Genomic DNA, 16899 nt, shown 5'->3' with positions numbered 1-16899 from the left:
CTTGTTGGAGCGGCCTGGATAAAGGTGCTGTGTGGCGGACGGGTCCCCGGCACATTTATTAGGAAAACCTCTCTGATCACACAGACATTAATTAGTCCAATGGATGGGGATCGTTCCTTTCACAGCTCAGCTCTCCCGCAGTGCTGCAGCCCGCCACATAGTATACCATATGGTGTGGCCTTGTGCCACCTTCTCCCATGGGCAGCGGGCGACAAGCTTCAAATGGGCCATGACAGGGATAGTGGGTGATGCTGCAGGCTCTGTTGCCATAGAGTTTTGTGTGAAATAATCTCTAGGTTGTGGATCGATCTGATAATTTGTTACAGCACATGTTGTGTCCTCCCTGTGTGTCCTCTCCTCACACCGTCAGAGCACTGCGGTATTTTGCATGCATGTGGAAGAGCCTTAGATAGCCATGCCACGGCTTCATTTTCTGCATCCTGGCATAGAGAATGTGAATCGGACCATAGCCAAAATATTTTAGAGTGTTTGCCACTCTCCTCGGATGATGGAAAAGCTGAGGCCAGGGGTGTGTGTGTGTGTTGTGTGTAGGGAACGGTGGGGAAGAACGTAGGCAAGCAAACAAACACTCACACACTGACTCATGTACTCCAGCCGCTGCCTCTTTGTGTGGTGACGGTCTGCACCTGCAGCATGCCAGCCATGCTGATGCACACAGAGCCACAGTCTCACTTTAGGCAGTCCATTAGCCAGCAGCAGCTGAGTGCTGCTTTAGCTAGCTGGGCAGCAGCAGGATGTGTTCAGCTGGCACAGAGTGCTGCCACTGGGAGCTAGCAGGAGGGCCATTTGTGCAGAAATAGCATGCATCCAGCAAACCCTCTCAAGTTTTCTGAATTGTTCCCATCGGAGCACACTGCAGAGTTGTTCTGATGAGGGTTTTTTTATGAGAGTCTGCTGCCATTAACATTGATAGAAACGCTGTATGTTCCGAGAATAAAAACAGCAGCTTTTATCTTTTCATTTAAAGCAACAAAGGTTAGATAATGTGCTTCCTGTATTATGCAGAGGTGTCTCTAAATTTTTTACTGATTCTTTATGATACAATATTTTCTGATATCACAAAGGCAATATGATATAATCTCAATATGATTTTGATTTTAATTCAGGGACCTGCAATCAATATGAGACAACATATGTCCATTTAACACACCCGTTCCATCAACTCAGAAAATGAAACCTTGAATGAAAGTTTTATCACTAAGCTCTTTCGGACATTTAAATGAAAAGAAAACATGATATTCTTTTTAATAAAGAGAATACACATAAAGTGGGATTTTCAAAATAAATGCATATCTGTGAGATGATGTAGTCAGGCAATGGTCAAGTAATGGCACATATCAGAAAAATATTACAAGATTATATTTATTAATGCAATTATCTAATAACAATGATCATTTATGGTAAAGGTGGAGTTCATTTTAATGACTTTATATGCCGATAGGTAGTTCAATCTAAAATGATATATCATCATTCATTAGTTGATTTATACATTGAATTGAATTGAACTGAATTCTATATGGCCAATCACAGGCTGTGTTTCTGACTGTATGGCTGCTCTGATTTCAAACTCTCTGTGTCATGGCTTACATTTGCCATTTTGGACTATAGCTTGAATTTAAGGCAACTAAAACATCTTAGATTTGCTGTGGTATCAATGTTGGTACTGATAATTGTGGAATTTCAATAAATTGTGTACTGATCCCAAATTCAATGGGATTTTTAAAAAAAGTGCTACTGGCTCACTCATGGGATTCCCAACAATACGTCCTGTGTGTTGCCAGCTGATCCATTTTGATCCCCTGAGATAAATACAGTAAAAGAGTGTGACCATAACTCAAGGCGACCTGTGAAGAGATGAGTCCTGCTGTGAGGGCTCCTTGACACCCAGCGTTTTCCTGTTGATTAATGGCGTTCTCCACCATTTCTAAGGGTGAAAGGAAATTGGAAAAACCACCTTCGAGGTGACTGCTGTTTGTATTAATGGCAGCTCAGTGTTAGGAGGCAGTTAGTTGTGTCCTTCCTGCGGAAGAAAACCAAGGTCTGTGGCTGTGTTGTTACCTCTGGATTTATTCCCACAGAGGACAGCTCTCTCTGATGAACTCTGTTACAAGGGCAAAACGCAGTTGAGCGTGACCATTTGCATAATATCATGCATATGCAGGTTGACACAGGGCTTCGTTGTCACTTTATTGTTCAGGACAGACGCAGCACAAAAATCTTTCCTAAATAAAAACAATATTTGTGTTTTGAGTAGAAGAAATGAACATATAGTGTGACCTTGAATACGTCAAAAATGCATGAAGAAAACAAAAGGTGCATATGAAACATATTGTTTTTTTTAATTGGAAAGTGACCAAGATGAGAGTTTTTTCAGTTTAAAGAAACCCTGTGTGCAGATCACTTTTCCACTAAAAAGGGAAACTAATCTGAGCATTGCACAACCCAGGCAAACACTGTGGGAAACAAAGCAGGTATTGTGTCAGTGCTTACAACAGGGTCATGAGGCAAGACTTGCTACTTCCCGGTTGGAAAGGATAGATTTCACAACAGACTTTCAGGTATTTACCTGACTCTTACTATGGACTGCAGAGATGCAAATTCCAAATACATTTCCATATGCTGTTACGTAAAAAATTCCCAGGAACAGTATAATGAATGACTATGCTGTGTATCGTCAGGCATCCCTGAAGGGGATCATGTGTTAGCTTGTGTGTGTGTGTGTGTGTGTGTGTGTGTGTCTTAATGTGTCATACACTATAAAAAAATGGTCAATGCATCTCCACTTCCTCCCATTTTACAACGAAGCCAAATTATCCTGGATACACGCGCTGCCATCTTGCGGTATTGAGTGGAGTGTCATTTGGATCCAGAGTCTGCACAGTAGTGACAAAGGGTGGGGCGGCAGAATTAAGTTCCTGCCCAAACACCCACCTAATCACAAGTCAATTACAGCGGTCAATCTTGATGTAACACCCCTGTTTTATAGAATCAAAAAACTGATTAAAACCAAACTTATGAGAAAAACTTGAACAAACATTAGTCTGATGCGATCCACCTAAAATTACTGAAACCATCTTTGGGAAAAATGTATTTGACCTGTACTTTGATTTTTTAGTTTGGCTTATGTCCCATCCACTAAGATTTAAAACCTATACTACAGACCGCCACCCGGGGGTGATCAAGATATTATGGCTTTACTTGTGGGTAGCTTCCATGTTGTCCCTCTTTATGTATAGTCTATGGAGAGCAAACAAAATGACATACTTTTGTTGGCCAACCAAGAAGTAGCATTGCCATAGGGTCTACTGAGAATTTGTTACGAAAGTAACAACACGATTGCATGACTTGAACGTCACAGCCATTATACTTCAGATGGTCTCCGACAAGCTAACCAGCGGTTTTGACAAGCTAGCGAATTTGTAGCCTAATAAATTGTTTATTTATATAATTACTTAATAATTACTTACACGACTAGAGGCTGTAGGGCGGACAAGTGAGAGAGTTGCCATCTGTGTCTGGCGTGATGCCGCTTAATGTTGCCCACAATCACTGTAGTCTCGTTTAGCCAAATGTTAGCACTTAACTTTTTGAGGACACATAAAAACTTCACAAGTGGGGGAATTTACTAATGTATTTTATGTCGTACAACAAAACGTGAACATCTCTTCAGCTTGTGTTTACCACAGACCTTATTTCAGGCATCTAACAAAAACCCATTAAAAATCCTCATTGAGTTTGAGAGGTTAGAACCCAGGCGCTAAAATGCTAGCTGGGTTTTAGTGTTTGTTGCCTCACTACAGCTACCTGAATGAACTGTATTGCATTGAGGGTTTACCTTTGCGGGTAAAAACACCTGTGACAGTGTGACAGTTGAAAGAAGGATTGGGTGGGGTCAATATGGCTCAATAATCGAGTTAATGATCTGACCCCATACCTAGTCTTTGAGATCACATCAGGATAACACAAAAAAATAAAAGCTAAAAGATGAGTGAATATTGGACTTAAATCTCTTGGGTGGCCAGAAACAAAACCCTTCATCAATGCTAATGTTGCTACATATGTTGTGGATAGGAGAACTGTTACCTAACATGTTCAACATATTAACTTCAAATAGGTGATAATATGTATGTGTTGTGTTAACAGCTTGAGTTTCCCTCAAGTCATCAAAAAAACGTTGAATCCACTGCACACAAAAAGAGTAAACTATGGCTTTGTTTCACTCATTCAGTACAATCGATGCATCAGTTAGCATTATTTATGCAGTGTTGGAAGTGTTAGGGACATTTCACTATGTTCTAGGAAGATTGCTGTGACTTCTAGCACAATAACTTTGTGGCTTTCAACTAAAATACATTATTCAGACATGAGCCCAACATGTCACATCTTATCACATCAAGGTGCATGTCTGAAAGGGGCTTAAATCGAGGCCTTTGCTGTCAACAAATACTCATCATCGCCTGCTTTCAAATTCATTGCTAGGCAGTTGATTTATTTCTGCATAAAAGTAAACATAATGCCAAAGCACAGTAAACAGTGAGAAACTAGAGGCTTGTTAACACATCATATTGGAAAAGAAAGCTGAAAAAGGCATTGAAAAATAAATACAGAATGTATACATGAGAACAAAAAGAAAAATAAATTAATATAGAGCTAATGCAGAAAGTGAAATCAAAGGGAAAGTGAGCGTGTGTGGGAGAATGTGTGTGTGTTTGTGTATTTCTTCAAAGGGAAAAAGAAAATGAGGGGGAGACTAACTATGTGTGCCATGCTGAGGCAAAACTTGAAGCAGTTTGGGTCATCAGATGAGTCCTGTTTGAAATTCTCGAGAGATGTGGATTTATTGACAGCGTGACTTGAACCGCGACGCAGTCGAGCTCGTCTCTTCTAATGGAGAACAAACAACATTTTGTCTGGGAATCTGTTGAGTTGTCGTGTCTGGTGTATCTTGTATGATGGCTTTGAACTTGTGAACTGAATAGAAATGCTTTAAAGTGGTAAAGGAAGGGTCTTTAACTGATGTAGGTATTCATAAATAACTCGCTTAATCTGTCTGCCTGAGGACACTGGCTAGGCTTACAAGTATATTAATATATCAACACGTTCTTAAAGACCTCCTCTTTTGAAATCACATTTTAATCATGTTAGCATGTCCACATGACATTTTTAGTTTTAATGTATGTTCACTAACGCTGTCATTCAGTCACTGCCAGTTACAAGCTAACCAGCTACCAAACACCATAAAGATGCTAACTTACCACAGAGACAGAGCACACTTAAGTCCCACCGCAGGGGAAAACAATCTGTCGCTCTCCATTGACTTTGTATTGAATGAAAGAGCCTCCTTGACAATTCCATCTTTTAGCAACAACAGTAAAATATCTAAAAGCTGCTGTGTATATCTAAAAGCTGCTGTGTGGTGAAATGCACTACCAACAGGGTAGAGAACCCATAACTTAGAACCCATACGTTTTTACGAGCTGAAAAAACGAAAAAACTGAACCTTTAAGAGGACAAAAGTTGATATAGACATAGGCCTATACAGACAAACAAGTCAGTTTTACGCTAACTACATTGCAAGTTAAGCTAAAGCATTTAACACTATGTAACTAGTAGAATGTGCATAATTCAGAAATATGCAGTATTAAGTGCCTTAGCTTGCTAACACATAGCTAACAGTAGCTTGCTAACAGCCAAACTGTCCTTTAAGATATACATAGAGTGCTAATATAATCATATTATATGCTTAAATCTTATAGTTTTAGCCAGAAACAGTTATTTTGTAAGCCCATTATTGTGTATTGTGGTACTACAGTTTTCCCCTCTGGTCTTCAGAGTTTGGCACTTTGTCTCTTCTCTGATACGTCTGTTAGGTGTTCTCCCAGTCCCCAACGGCCAACTCCTCCTCTTTCAGAAACAGTGGGTGGGTTTAGCAGTTTGGCCAGCAGCACACTGAACCTAGCTTAGTAGCTAGCAAGTCAGCTAGAATGTATGCTACAGCACAACCTTTCTCAAGTGCTATCAATCAACAAAGCAGGCTAACATAGGCTAGCTCAGTGAATCAAACTCACATGCTAAAGCAATAATGACAGTGCCGAAACATGACTCTTTTTAGACCATTGTCCCCACTGGCATTTCATCAAATAATGTTATAGAGTCACAACACAAACTGGGTTTATGAGGCACGTCACTGGAGGACAGAAGACACTCTGGCGGAGCAGACACTGGTGACATATTGACTTTACTAGCATTTAAAATATGATGTTATTAAAAATGTTATTGAAAAATGGGATTAATGATTTGAAATGGCTCTTATAATATATAGAACATTTGTTTCCAGACAATATTTGATCCTGGAGATTAAATTGTGCTCAATTTAGACTATTTTTGGGTGTTTTCTTAATTTTAGACTGATGGACAAGTTCAGTTAATTTCTCTTCAATCAGACAAATCACTGGTTAGAAATATACAATTGAATTTATTATTAAAATTTGACTATAAAAAATAATAACTGACAAAGGTCGAATGGGTTTGTAAAGGAAGATTGACAGCTGTGGTGCACAACAGACCCCTCATCTTCGTCTGGAGGATCAAACACATACAGTTGAATCCTTTTGATGTAATAAGTCACATGCCGTAACTATCCCTGCAGATTAAGTGCCTGATCAGCTGCAAAGCTGAGCTGAACAATGCAATTTGGCCTTTAACCCTTTTACACTAAACAGTAAACATGCTTGAGAGTGCAGTTTCCGCCAAGCGCTTAAAAGACTGAGAGCAACATTATTGAGACTGCACTGACCGGTTTGTTGTTTTTTTGTCATCAGCACTTTACCAAAGCCAAAATACAGCTGTAATTGTGGTTCTAAGCTACAGGAAATAATTTTTCCACTGAGAGATTATAGTGGTGAAGAATCTGGTTTGGGAAGTGCAACCATTGTGACAGTCTCTCATTAACTGGAGCACAGCGGAAGCCTCACGCCGAGACAATTACACACTGGTCTTTGAGAATGTGACAGCACTTTTTGACAGGAACTGATAAAACAGGAGGGACATGTGCTTACATTGGAAAGTGTTAGCTTCAAGATTAAATGATGCAACATATTGTATGCATCTGATGGTGGAACAAACTGTATTTTTCATTATGAGAAGAAAATAATTATTTCCATTTGGTGAAGAGAATTGGAGCCCTTGCCATGAAATAATAATTATTCAGACATTAAGTAGGCGGTGAGAAAAAAACAAAAACTGCTGGAAGACTTGTTGTGGAGGAGACTTAGAAAATTGTAGCCTGAACACTCACAAGAGACAAAAGGAAATGTTTCAAAACAAGCATTTGAAGGGCATTATGTCTTTAAGAAGCAGAGATCCATGTCACATTTATGGTTCCAAGAATTTAGCTCAGCTTTGACAGTGTGCATACAAGCCAACAAGCTTTGTCTTGCCACCATGTGTCTCCCTGCCCTCGAGGTTCATGATGATGCCTGTACTACCACCCATGTGCTCCCACACCCATGTCCTCATTTCCCTGCTGTAAACTCCTCTTAGCATGATCTCAAACGGCTCCCTTTAGCTACATTGCTTTTGTTAATTTATCACAGTACGTGCTGTGAGAGAGGGGGACGACAGAAGAAGCTTGAGGGGGAAAAACTTTGCATTTGTAGTCCCCGCGGTGCATGGCGTCTGGCAGCTTCAGGGACAGATCCGTCAGCTGTGAGACGTCCCTCCTCGTGCATGCACCACTGGTCTCCAGCACAGCATGAGAAAGGTCAGCTTCCATTAGATGCACTGTGACAGAATGATGTCTCTGCAGCAATTTATACCAAGCCTGACACTGGCTCCTGGTAATTCTGCTCTCCATCTGCGACTGTGTTGATATTCATATGAGAGCAAGCACCTTTAATGAAGCTAAGTTTTGCCAAACTTAGTGCTGCTTTGCTTTCGGATAGTCTGCTGAGAGGAAGGTGAGCAAATGTTATCATTGCAGCTGCACAGAGGAAACATATTCTTTTTTTTCTCTCTGGGGGTGATTCCAGATGTATTGCAGGAATGTGAAGCTTGAAGAGTCATGCAGGTGTTATTCAAGGCCTGACTGATATATGAGCTTGCCCATTTTTTTGGCCAATATTTTCATATAAAAGACATATTGGTATCAGCGTATGTTTTCCAATATGAAAACAAACACACACACACACACACACACACACACACACACACACATATATATTCTGACTGATACTGAACATACAGTACTATTTAGCTATTTGTTTTCTTTTTTCTTTTTTCTTATTTTTAAAGATTTGTAATTAAATGACACTGAACATGTAGCTATTTATTGTATTTGCATGTATTCTTTATTATATTATATTATATATTTATGATTGTTTATTTCTTGAATTGGTTGACAGTGTAAATGTATAATAATGTATGAAGATTTTAAATATTCTTTATGAAAGTTATTTGTTTAAGAAGTCAGCTGTCTCAGCACAATTACGCAGTAGTATTGATTTAACACTGTCGCACAATCTTAAAGAAAAGGTCTATTTTCATTCTAGCTCAGAAATTCACCGTATCGGCCACGGTGTCAGAAAATCTGTGATATTTTTTCCTGCTACAATCTGTAGTTGTTGTGGCTGTACTTTATTTTAGCCTCAGTCTTTCCAGTCAGGACTCATCTGTCATCATCCATTGGCTGAGGCTCAGTGAAGAAACTAAGCAGAGTAATGTGGGTGTTAGGGCTTCAACGTCATCTTAGGAACAGAATACCACTGGAGTGGAAATACACACTGCGTCTCTTAACGCAGTGTGCCTTGTGAAACAGTGCTGTGGGCGAAGCCTGTTTAGCTTCCATCAATGTTACACTTTAGTTGTCAGTGTGTATGACAGGTCGTATGTGTGATGTTGGTGAATGAGAGCAGTGTCCTTGAGCCTCCGATCCTTCTCTCTGAGTGACTGTTTGAACTGTTACTGACACTTCACAGTGTGCTGTGGATCATTGGGGCCGAATCAGAAGCACTGCTGCTTTCTAGGAAGAAGAGCCAGAGTTGTTGACAGCATGATGAGGTGTTCCAATTTCACTGTCCAATGCAGTAGCAGCTGTTCACTGAACTTATATGCATGGAAAAGGAATAAATAAAACACAACTTAACCACATGTGAAGCCAATACCACAGAGTTAAGAAGTTGGAGAAGTTGTTGGTTATGTATTTTAAGGACATTTGTGATTCATTGACTTTTCCTTTAGCACCAACATGTGGTTTAGATGTGTGGTTTGAGTTAAATATTTTCATAACTACTGGAAGGATTGCCATGAAATTTGGAGCTCTCTTTTCATCTAGCGCCTTCCTCAAGGAGAAACCTCTGGGCCAACAAATGAAGCCATTGCTGAGAGGCCAAAAGCTGTTTTCATGAGTTTAAACCATTTAAATAATATGAAGGTTTAACGTTATGCAGGGTTCATGATGCTGCCACTTTTAGTGACAGGTCCCGTCACAGGTGATTTGATTTCCCAACCGGCCTGTCTCAGCTCATCTTCAGCTCTTTGCCCATTATTGAGTTTGAGGAAGATAATGATAGCTGGTTCTGTCCACATTGTCTTGGTGACTGTGTCCATATTTGATATCTATGGCCATGAACAGGTCACAATTGTAACCATCCAGTTTGTGACCAGATGTCTGCTAATCTACTGGCAGTCCCATCAGCCTCAGCTGTTCTTGGTGATTTCTGCAAATTAGGAAAATGTTAGCATGCAGGCACGCTATAAAAAAATGTAAAATTGTAAAAATGTACCTGCTAAACATCAAGAATAGTTATTGTGAGCATTTAGCTCAAGGCAGTTCTATACATAAAAACGAAGGGCCTCTGTACTGCATCACTTTGATACGTCGGTCGCCTTAAAACACTTGAATCTCTGCCTCTGATGCTGTTTAGATGTATCTAATCAAATGTGCATGTCAGAGCTCTTGAAAATTCCAAGTGCTTTGTTTTTGGAACGAGGATGAAATGCTACATCATTTTTGCTGAAATATCCCAAATGTCCTAAACAGACCCAGTATTATTAGATTTATACTTAAGCAGCAGTTAACCTGTTAGGTAGATTTTTTTTGTACAAAATTCTTCTTGTGAGTCATGGCCGACTTTTCTCCTCATGCTTTCATTAACACAGGCTTTTTTCAGCTCAATAAAATGCTACTAGGCATTATTTGAGCTCCTCTTTGAGTGATGACTGGACCCATAAGAGTTTTAATATCCATCCAAGCATTGCAGGTTTTTATTTCTTGGGTTGAATATCTGGCTGTATATCTTTTTTTAATAGCTTTGGTACTTTCAATACAAATGCACAATGAACAGAGATTGTATCATTTTAACCTAGTAGATTTAAAAAGATTATTGAATGAAAAATTATTGATATGTTTGATAACATTACACAGGACTTTCACTCTGTGGGCTCGCAATCCATATCACTTGTATCCACAGTATGCTGTGTGTCATCACTGTCACTTTACCATTGAAGAGTAATACTGTAAATACTTTAAAGTCTTTCTATTTTTACTTGTCAGTATTGTCATCTCACTCTAAATGAACATCCCTGTCACCTCACATTGTTTACAAGCAGCTGTCCAGAGTGCTGCTCCACCTCACCCTGCTGACATGAATGTGACTTTAAACGGCAAGGTCAACACTGAAATTCTTCCTTGTAGTAAAAGCACTCATAAGGTGCACTTGTGACTCTCTTTCAAAAGTAAATTTAATACGATGAAGCATTTCAGGCATGAATGACAGTTGCAGCTGCAGACCTGTGGGTCAGATTTCAAAAGTTTCAAAAGAAAAAGCAGAGATTTCCATTAACCTTCATATTCATTTTATTAAATACTGTTAGAAATGCATGTTGGTTAAGGTCCAGAACTTTTATAAGAAAGAACTGGAAGAATATACAAGCAAACTGAGAAATGTGACTCCGTCAGGGACTAATTCAAAGTATACTAAATACATTTTAATTGCATAGGGATTATGAAATGTGTAATTTAAGAAGGAAATCACACATTTCTCTTTCTTAACAATATCATTTGGAAAATGGGTCTTTCAATAATAATGTTGAAAGTGTTTGTTGCCGACACTGTCAATCAATCAATCTATCAATCAAATCAATCAAAATTACTTTATTTATGTAAATACTGTAATTGTTGCAGTTGTGTCACACTATTTGATGAAAGACAAATTGGTGATGTCACTGATTACATCAGTTAGCTTCTTAAAAAAGTACGGCCCGACCAATATGTGGCTTTCTTGAGACAGATACCAAATTTTGAGAACAAAACCTCACACATATGGCAGCTGATATAGGGAATGAGGTGACATGAAAATAGATCTTTATGTGGATTGTGCGCCAATCATTATTTCAACCAATTCTTGAATGAAAAACTGAGAAAATAATAAATAAATACAATAAAATAAACTCCTTAATAAACATTCGAATATTCTCAGTTGATTACTGACTCTTTTAATACAGAATAAAGAATAAATAAAAATAAAATACACTTCTGACACCATTTCTAAATCACTAAGCATTATATGTTTTGTAAAAAAAACAAGCTTTTTATGTTGGTGCATATCAAACAACAGATAAGCCAATACTTAATAATATTATAAACAAAAAAAGAGAAATGAACAAAAATACTGTTTTATCAGATAACTTGTTGACGACAACAAGTATATAGAAAAAATAATTTCATTTTGTGTCATTTAACTACTTATCACACTGATTGATATTCGTAGAGCAGCAGGGCAATAAAAAAAACATGTGCACCCATTAAAAAAATGGTTAAAAAAAACCAATGGACACATTTTTAGAGACTCATTGTTATGTATAAATGTTTGTGCATTTATAATTTAACTTCATAATTTAATTATTTTGCAAAGTGTTTATGACACCAAAGGAACTTTATAGTGATTTTGAGCCTGTGAGTGAATGCATTGTGTTCGGTCGGTGCAGTGCTCCTTGTGATTACTCGACAGCATTGTGCACTCAGTGCATGCTAATGGATAAATGTGATTAAGACCATGGATTGTACAATGGAATTAGGGTTGTGTATGGGCCAAATAGTGCTGAGTGTGCTGTCAGGGCTCAGATGAGAGGCTGGTACATGGTGGAGGGAGGTTAGCAGCAGTGGCCTGCATCTCTGCTTCAAACTCCCCATCCGTCCCTGTGTGTGTGCAGCTGCGTGCAGCTCGTCCACCGCTAACCAAAGGGGAGGCTGTTTGACATTTTTTGAGTCACGATGCCACGTCAGCTTATTTCCTCCCCTCTTGTCATTTCTCATCCTTTCCGTTTATCCTTGATCCCTTCGTCTCTTCTGGCCGCCACATCTTTTGGCCTCTCATCTTCCCTCCTTGTTCAGTTTGTCTTTTTTGTTTCTCTGTCACTCCTCTGAAGAGAGACGAGCAGGTGTGAGAAAAAAAAAAGAGTACTCTATGCTGTTACCATGGCAACTGCATCCCAGAGCTAGAGCCAGTACTCCTCCAACAGACATGCGCGCTCCCGCTCTCTCATTCTCCCTCCACTTGCCTTACTTAGATTAAAGCTTACCTCTGATGAGAATGAAGAGGAAGAAGCAGGAGAAACAAGGGAAGAGCAGCGTTTCATAACCCTCCAAGGAAACAATGTGCTATTCTCTGTGTTCAATCATTATTACTGATGGCCTTTATCAAAGACAGACATTTTCAGTGAGCATAACAAAGGAAACACAGTGTTTTCCTGCACTGTAAGGTGCTTTCTTCTCCTCTGCGGAGGTCGCGGTTGCTGGGTTGACACAGGTAATTGTGGGTAATGGTGTGGTACAGGAAATGAATGCATTTGCAGAGCTCTACTGCCTCACTCTATGACATCAATCTGTAGTAATTTGCCAATTAATCTGATTTCAGTAGAAGATGTCTCAATCAGGGAGCCCATTTAGCACAAACTAACTTTTGATTATGTGATTCTCATTTAACGTGTCCTCAAAGGACTTTTTCATTATTGGCTGACATGTATTGTACAAATCTTTTACGAGCACTTCAAAGCAACAGTAACTATCGATTTGGGTATGGTTAGAAAGCTTGTCACGGTTGGCTGTGTGCTCGTTAATGTGTTTGAGAGGAGAAGTGAAGAATGTCCGCCGTGGGGAACAGAAATACTGGCTGTTTTCACATTATTTGTTGCAGTGAACGCAGCCCAGCTGAGACAGGTATATTCACACAGACAGCTGTAGATGAATGCATTGTGTCATGTAGCCCAGATGGATGTTAAGTGAGGGGGGACGTCAGCGTCTGTTTGACTTGGACCGAATGAGAAAGCACCTGCAATGCACACGGGGGGAGACGCTCGTCATTTTCAGCTTGACTGAATCGGACTGGGAGGCGAGTGCGATAACAGAAAAGACACGGCGTCTCTGAGTGTTTGCTTCCTTCCCCATCGGTACCCGATGGAGTTTTTTTCCCCTCTTCAATCAGGGAGTTTATTTGGCAGGCATACCCGTGATTCAGCCAGTGAGGGAAAAATTGATTTAGCAACTTATAGCTCAGTGCCCATCTGGATCACACAGTGATGGTAAAATGAGGATACCACTCCTAGCTTCACTTTTGTCCCAAAGGGGAGGAATTCATTTCTGTCAAATCTCTGTGATTGTAAGTAATGGAACGGTTGTGGTAGCACAGCAGAGGAGGAGGAGGAGTGAGGAGGGCGGGTTTCACACTCTTTTAACCACGTGCAATATGTCAAGACCTTCCGTGGTGAGGAGTCAGCAGGGGGTTGTCTCTTCTCTGAACCGGCGTGAACCGGTTGTATTCCTGCATCAGTCCTTAGATAGAGCGCCTTTAACTCCCAGCTGCATTATGTTGATGTGATTTGCTGCTCATGGAGCAGAGAGACCTCCAGGGTCACACAGAGACCTGAATAAATACAAGGTCTGGAGTATTGTCTGGGGAACTCTATAATACACCGGCTTTATTCCTATATGCTGCGCTGAGCACATCCCACTGAGGGTATGTTCACACATTATGAGCCTTGTCTTCCTTTTATAAAAGGTCACGGAGGAACATGTTCCAGGGTCATAAACATATTTTTCATCTGGTGAAGAATCAAATGTGTGACTTTAAAAAAAGATCACAAAGGGCATGTTTTGTTTGTGGGGATGATGGGCAGCTTCTATTTCTTTCGCACTTCAATAAGTGGCCGAAAATTGACTCTATCAACTCCACAATGTTGCAGTTTAAATCTGTATCACTCACAGCGAACGGCAGCTTTTGGTGTCTCCAGAATCACAGAGGCTTCCTTTTTTAATTTATCACTTTACACTTTTTTGACATTCTACAATCACACAGGGAGGAATCCATTGTGCGGGAGACAGAAAAGCCCATTTCTCTTTAATAGATGACAATATAATGCACACAATGTGAATTTTATTTTTGTGTCATGCACATTAAAGCACCCAGCCCAAGTGGGTTTAGAAGACATTAAATATAGAGTCGCAGTGGTGAAACAAGGCTTGTCACAGAATAATATAAATTATTACATTCGTCTCTATTGGGAACAAAACACCTCCTCTAAATGGCCTTTTCTGAGCTCCACAAACAAAATCAGACACACAAAGAATCTGGAACATAACTCAAGTCTTTTATTATCATGTGAACAGAATAGCTCTAGAGACATTAACAAGAATGTATAGCAGAGTACAGACCTTAAATCATCTCATAAGATGCAGAGAAAATATAGAAATAAATTACAGTGTCATTGAGTTAAGTCTTCACAAAGTTGTTGCTCTTGGCAACAAGCAAGATATAACGTCTTAATAAGTGAACTTAAAGTTTTACTATGTAACATTCCTGAATTCACACAATGAAACAGAATTATATTATTTATCCGACACACATCATAATTTCCCCCCATGAATTGCTGCCATTGAGAAACACAATATCAATCAATATGACAAGTGGCTCATGCCCGCTACCAAGCTAGCACTTAACTTTATAACATTACAACAATGTGCAACCATAGACTGTATAAAATAGTGTGCAACACACTTACTAAGCATACCTGTCAAGTATCCCGTTTTGGCCGGGAATGTCCTGTATATATTTTCCCATAAATCTCCCGTATTTTAACCGGACCCAGGTGGAGTAAAAAAAACAAAAAACATTCCAATCTGAGCTCTGTCATTAGCCTTGCGATAACTGCCATCTGCAGTAGCCTACTACAGGTACTGTAGGTGGCAGTTGTCTCGAGATTAGTGTGTGACGAAAGATGAGTGACAACCATACACTGTATAAATAATGGACATGGATCGTCTCTGATGGCACATCTGGTAGAGCGCATATAAATAGAGACTCTAGGCCTCGTGAGCGGGCGGCCCGGGTTCAAATCTGGCTCGGAGCACTTTCCCTCTGTCTTCCCCTTTCAATCTGAATATCTCTCTATCAATAAGCTATAAAATGCCCCCAAAAAAATATGTTTTAAATAAATAATGGACGTAGTCACCGTGACGTCACCCATAGGCTTCTGACAAACTGATTAATCCAGGTGTGTCTGATTATTGTTGCTTGAGGTTACCCCACATCGTTAGCTACAGTAGCTGTTTGGATAGTTGTCTCATCTAATGCTAATCAAGCTAGCTAGCTAACAGTCCCTCAGCCTCACTTCCTGGTACAATAGCAGATGGTAGCTGCACAGATGGACCTTCAATTAACAGTTGTAGTAACTCCACAGTCACAGTGGGCTGGCTAATGGCAATAACATAAGGTTTTTATAGAGTTAAATGAGAATGTGAATAAAACTTTAATAACTAAACTCGTCCATGAAATTATTTCTGCCTGAGTGACGTAATGGTGGTTGTTAAACAATGTAGACAACAACTCCCATGATACAAGCTAGCTGTTTCAAGCTCTTTCTAGTTCTGATGTTAAGCTAAGCTAACCCGCTGTAGGCTGTAGCTTCACATTTATAAGACAGATAACACAGTGGTATAAATCTTCAGAGATATGTCCCACACTGTCAAACTACTGCTTAAACATAATGTATTTTAAATATAAGGGTTGTCTGGTGTGAAAGGAAATGCTGATTTGAATATACGAGAATTTTTTTTTATCATCACTAGTTCCAATTTACATTCCAAATATTCCTTCATGTCTTTCCAGCGCGTCGTGTTTAGTCATGCTTACAGTACACACCTCTCTCAACTGACAAACTGGCTGCACACTACTTTCACTTCAGCTGTTGTTATTTGTCAGTCCACCCACACCTACAACTGCAACTGAAGGCAACACATTGCAACTGAATCCAGGGAAAATGTAGAAACTGACAAAGTGAAGTAGAGTCAGTGTGGTAAGCTGCGGGGTAGTGGCTGCATTGAGAAGAAAACAAACAACTCTTACATACATTACGGAACAAAACAACCCTGCACTTGAACATACTATGCTTAATAGTGTGGATTGTACTAATGCATAACTCTGGTATGTATTAGACAAATCAAAGAAGACAATAGTATTTCTTCATCCTCAGAAATATAACATAAGAAAATGAAGTTTATAAAATGAATCTATCAAACATTGAAATTAAAGACATCTATTGTTTAGAACACTTCTAGACATTCGAAAAAAAGGGTAGTCATTGTCTTAAATGTAAATAAAATAAAATGTGATAATTTGGTCATCCTTTCTGACATATATTGAAAATATTGTCTCATTTTCAGAATACTATAGTCCATCTGGAGAAGTTGTTCAAGATACAAGAAATATAGGAGTGAATAGGAGGCAATAATCGGTTCACACATTTTCTGAGTTGGTTTGCAGTAAATTAATATTAAAATCACTGACTTTAAAACAGAGTTTGTGTTTCTTGTCAATATAGATTATT

At 39.3% G+C, this 16899-nt stretch overlaps 1 protein-coding gene across 7 annotated transcripts in view; it reads left to right on the top strand.

Annotated features, from left to right (window-relative positions):
- The window catches only part of LOC131962703 (protein 4.1-like), a 107695-nt gene that overhangs the window by 39460 nt on the left and 51336 nt on the right, over positions 1 to 16899 (top strand). The gene's annotated exons all lie outside the window — the stretch shown is intronic.

Source organism: Centropristis striata, chromosome 3, assembly GCF_030273125.1.
Source record: "Centropristis striata isolate RG_2023a ecotype Rhode Island chromosome 3, C.striata_1.0, whole genome shotgun sequence".
NCBI lineage: Eukaryota > Metazoa > Chordata > Actinopteri > Perciformes > Serranidae > Centropristis > Centropristis striata.
This window is presented reverse-complemented; position numbering and strand designations above follow the sequence as displayed.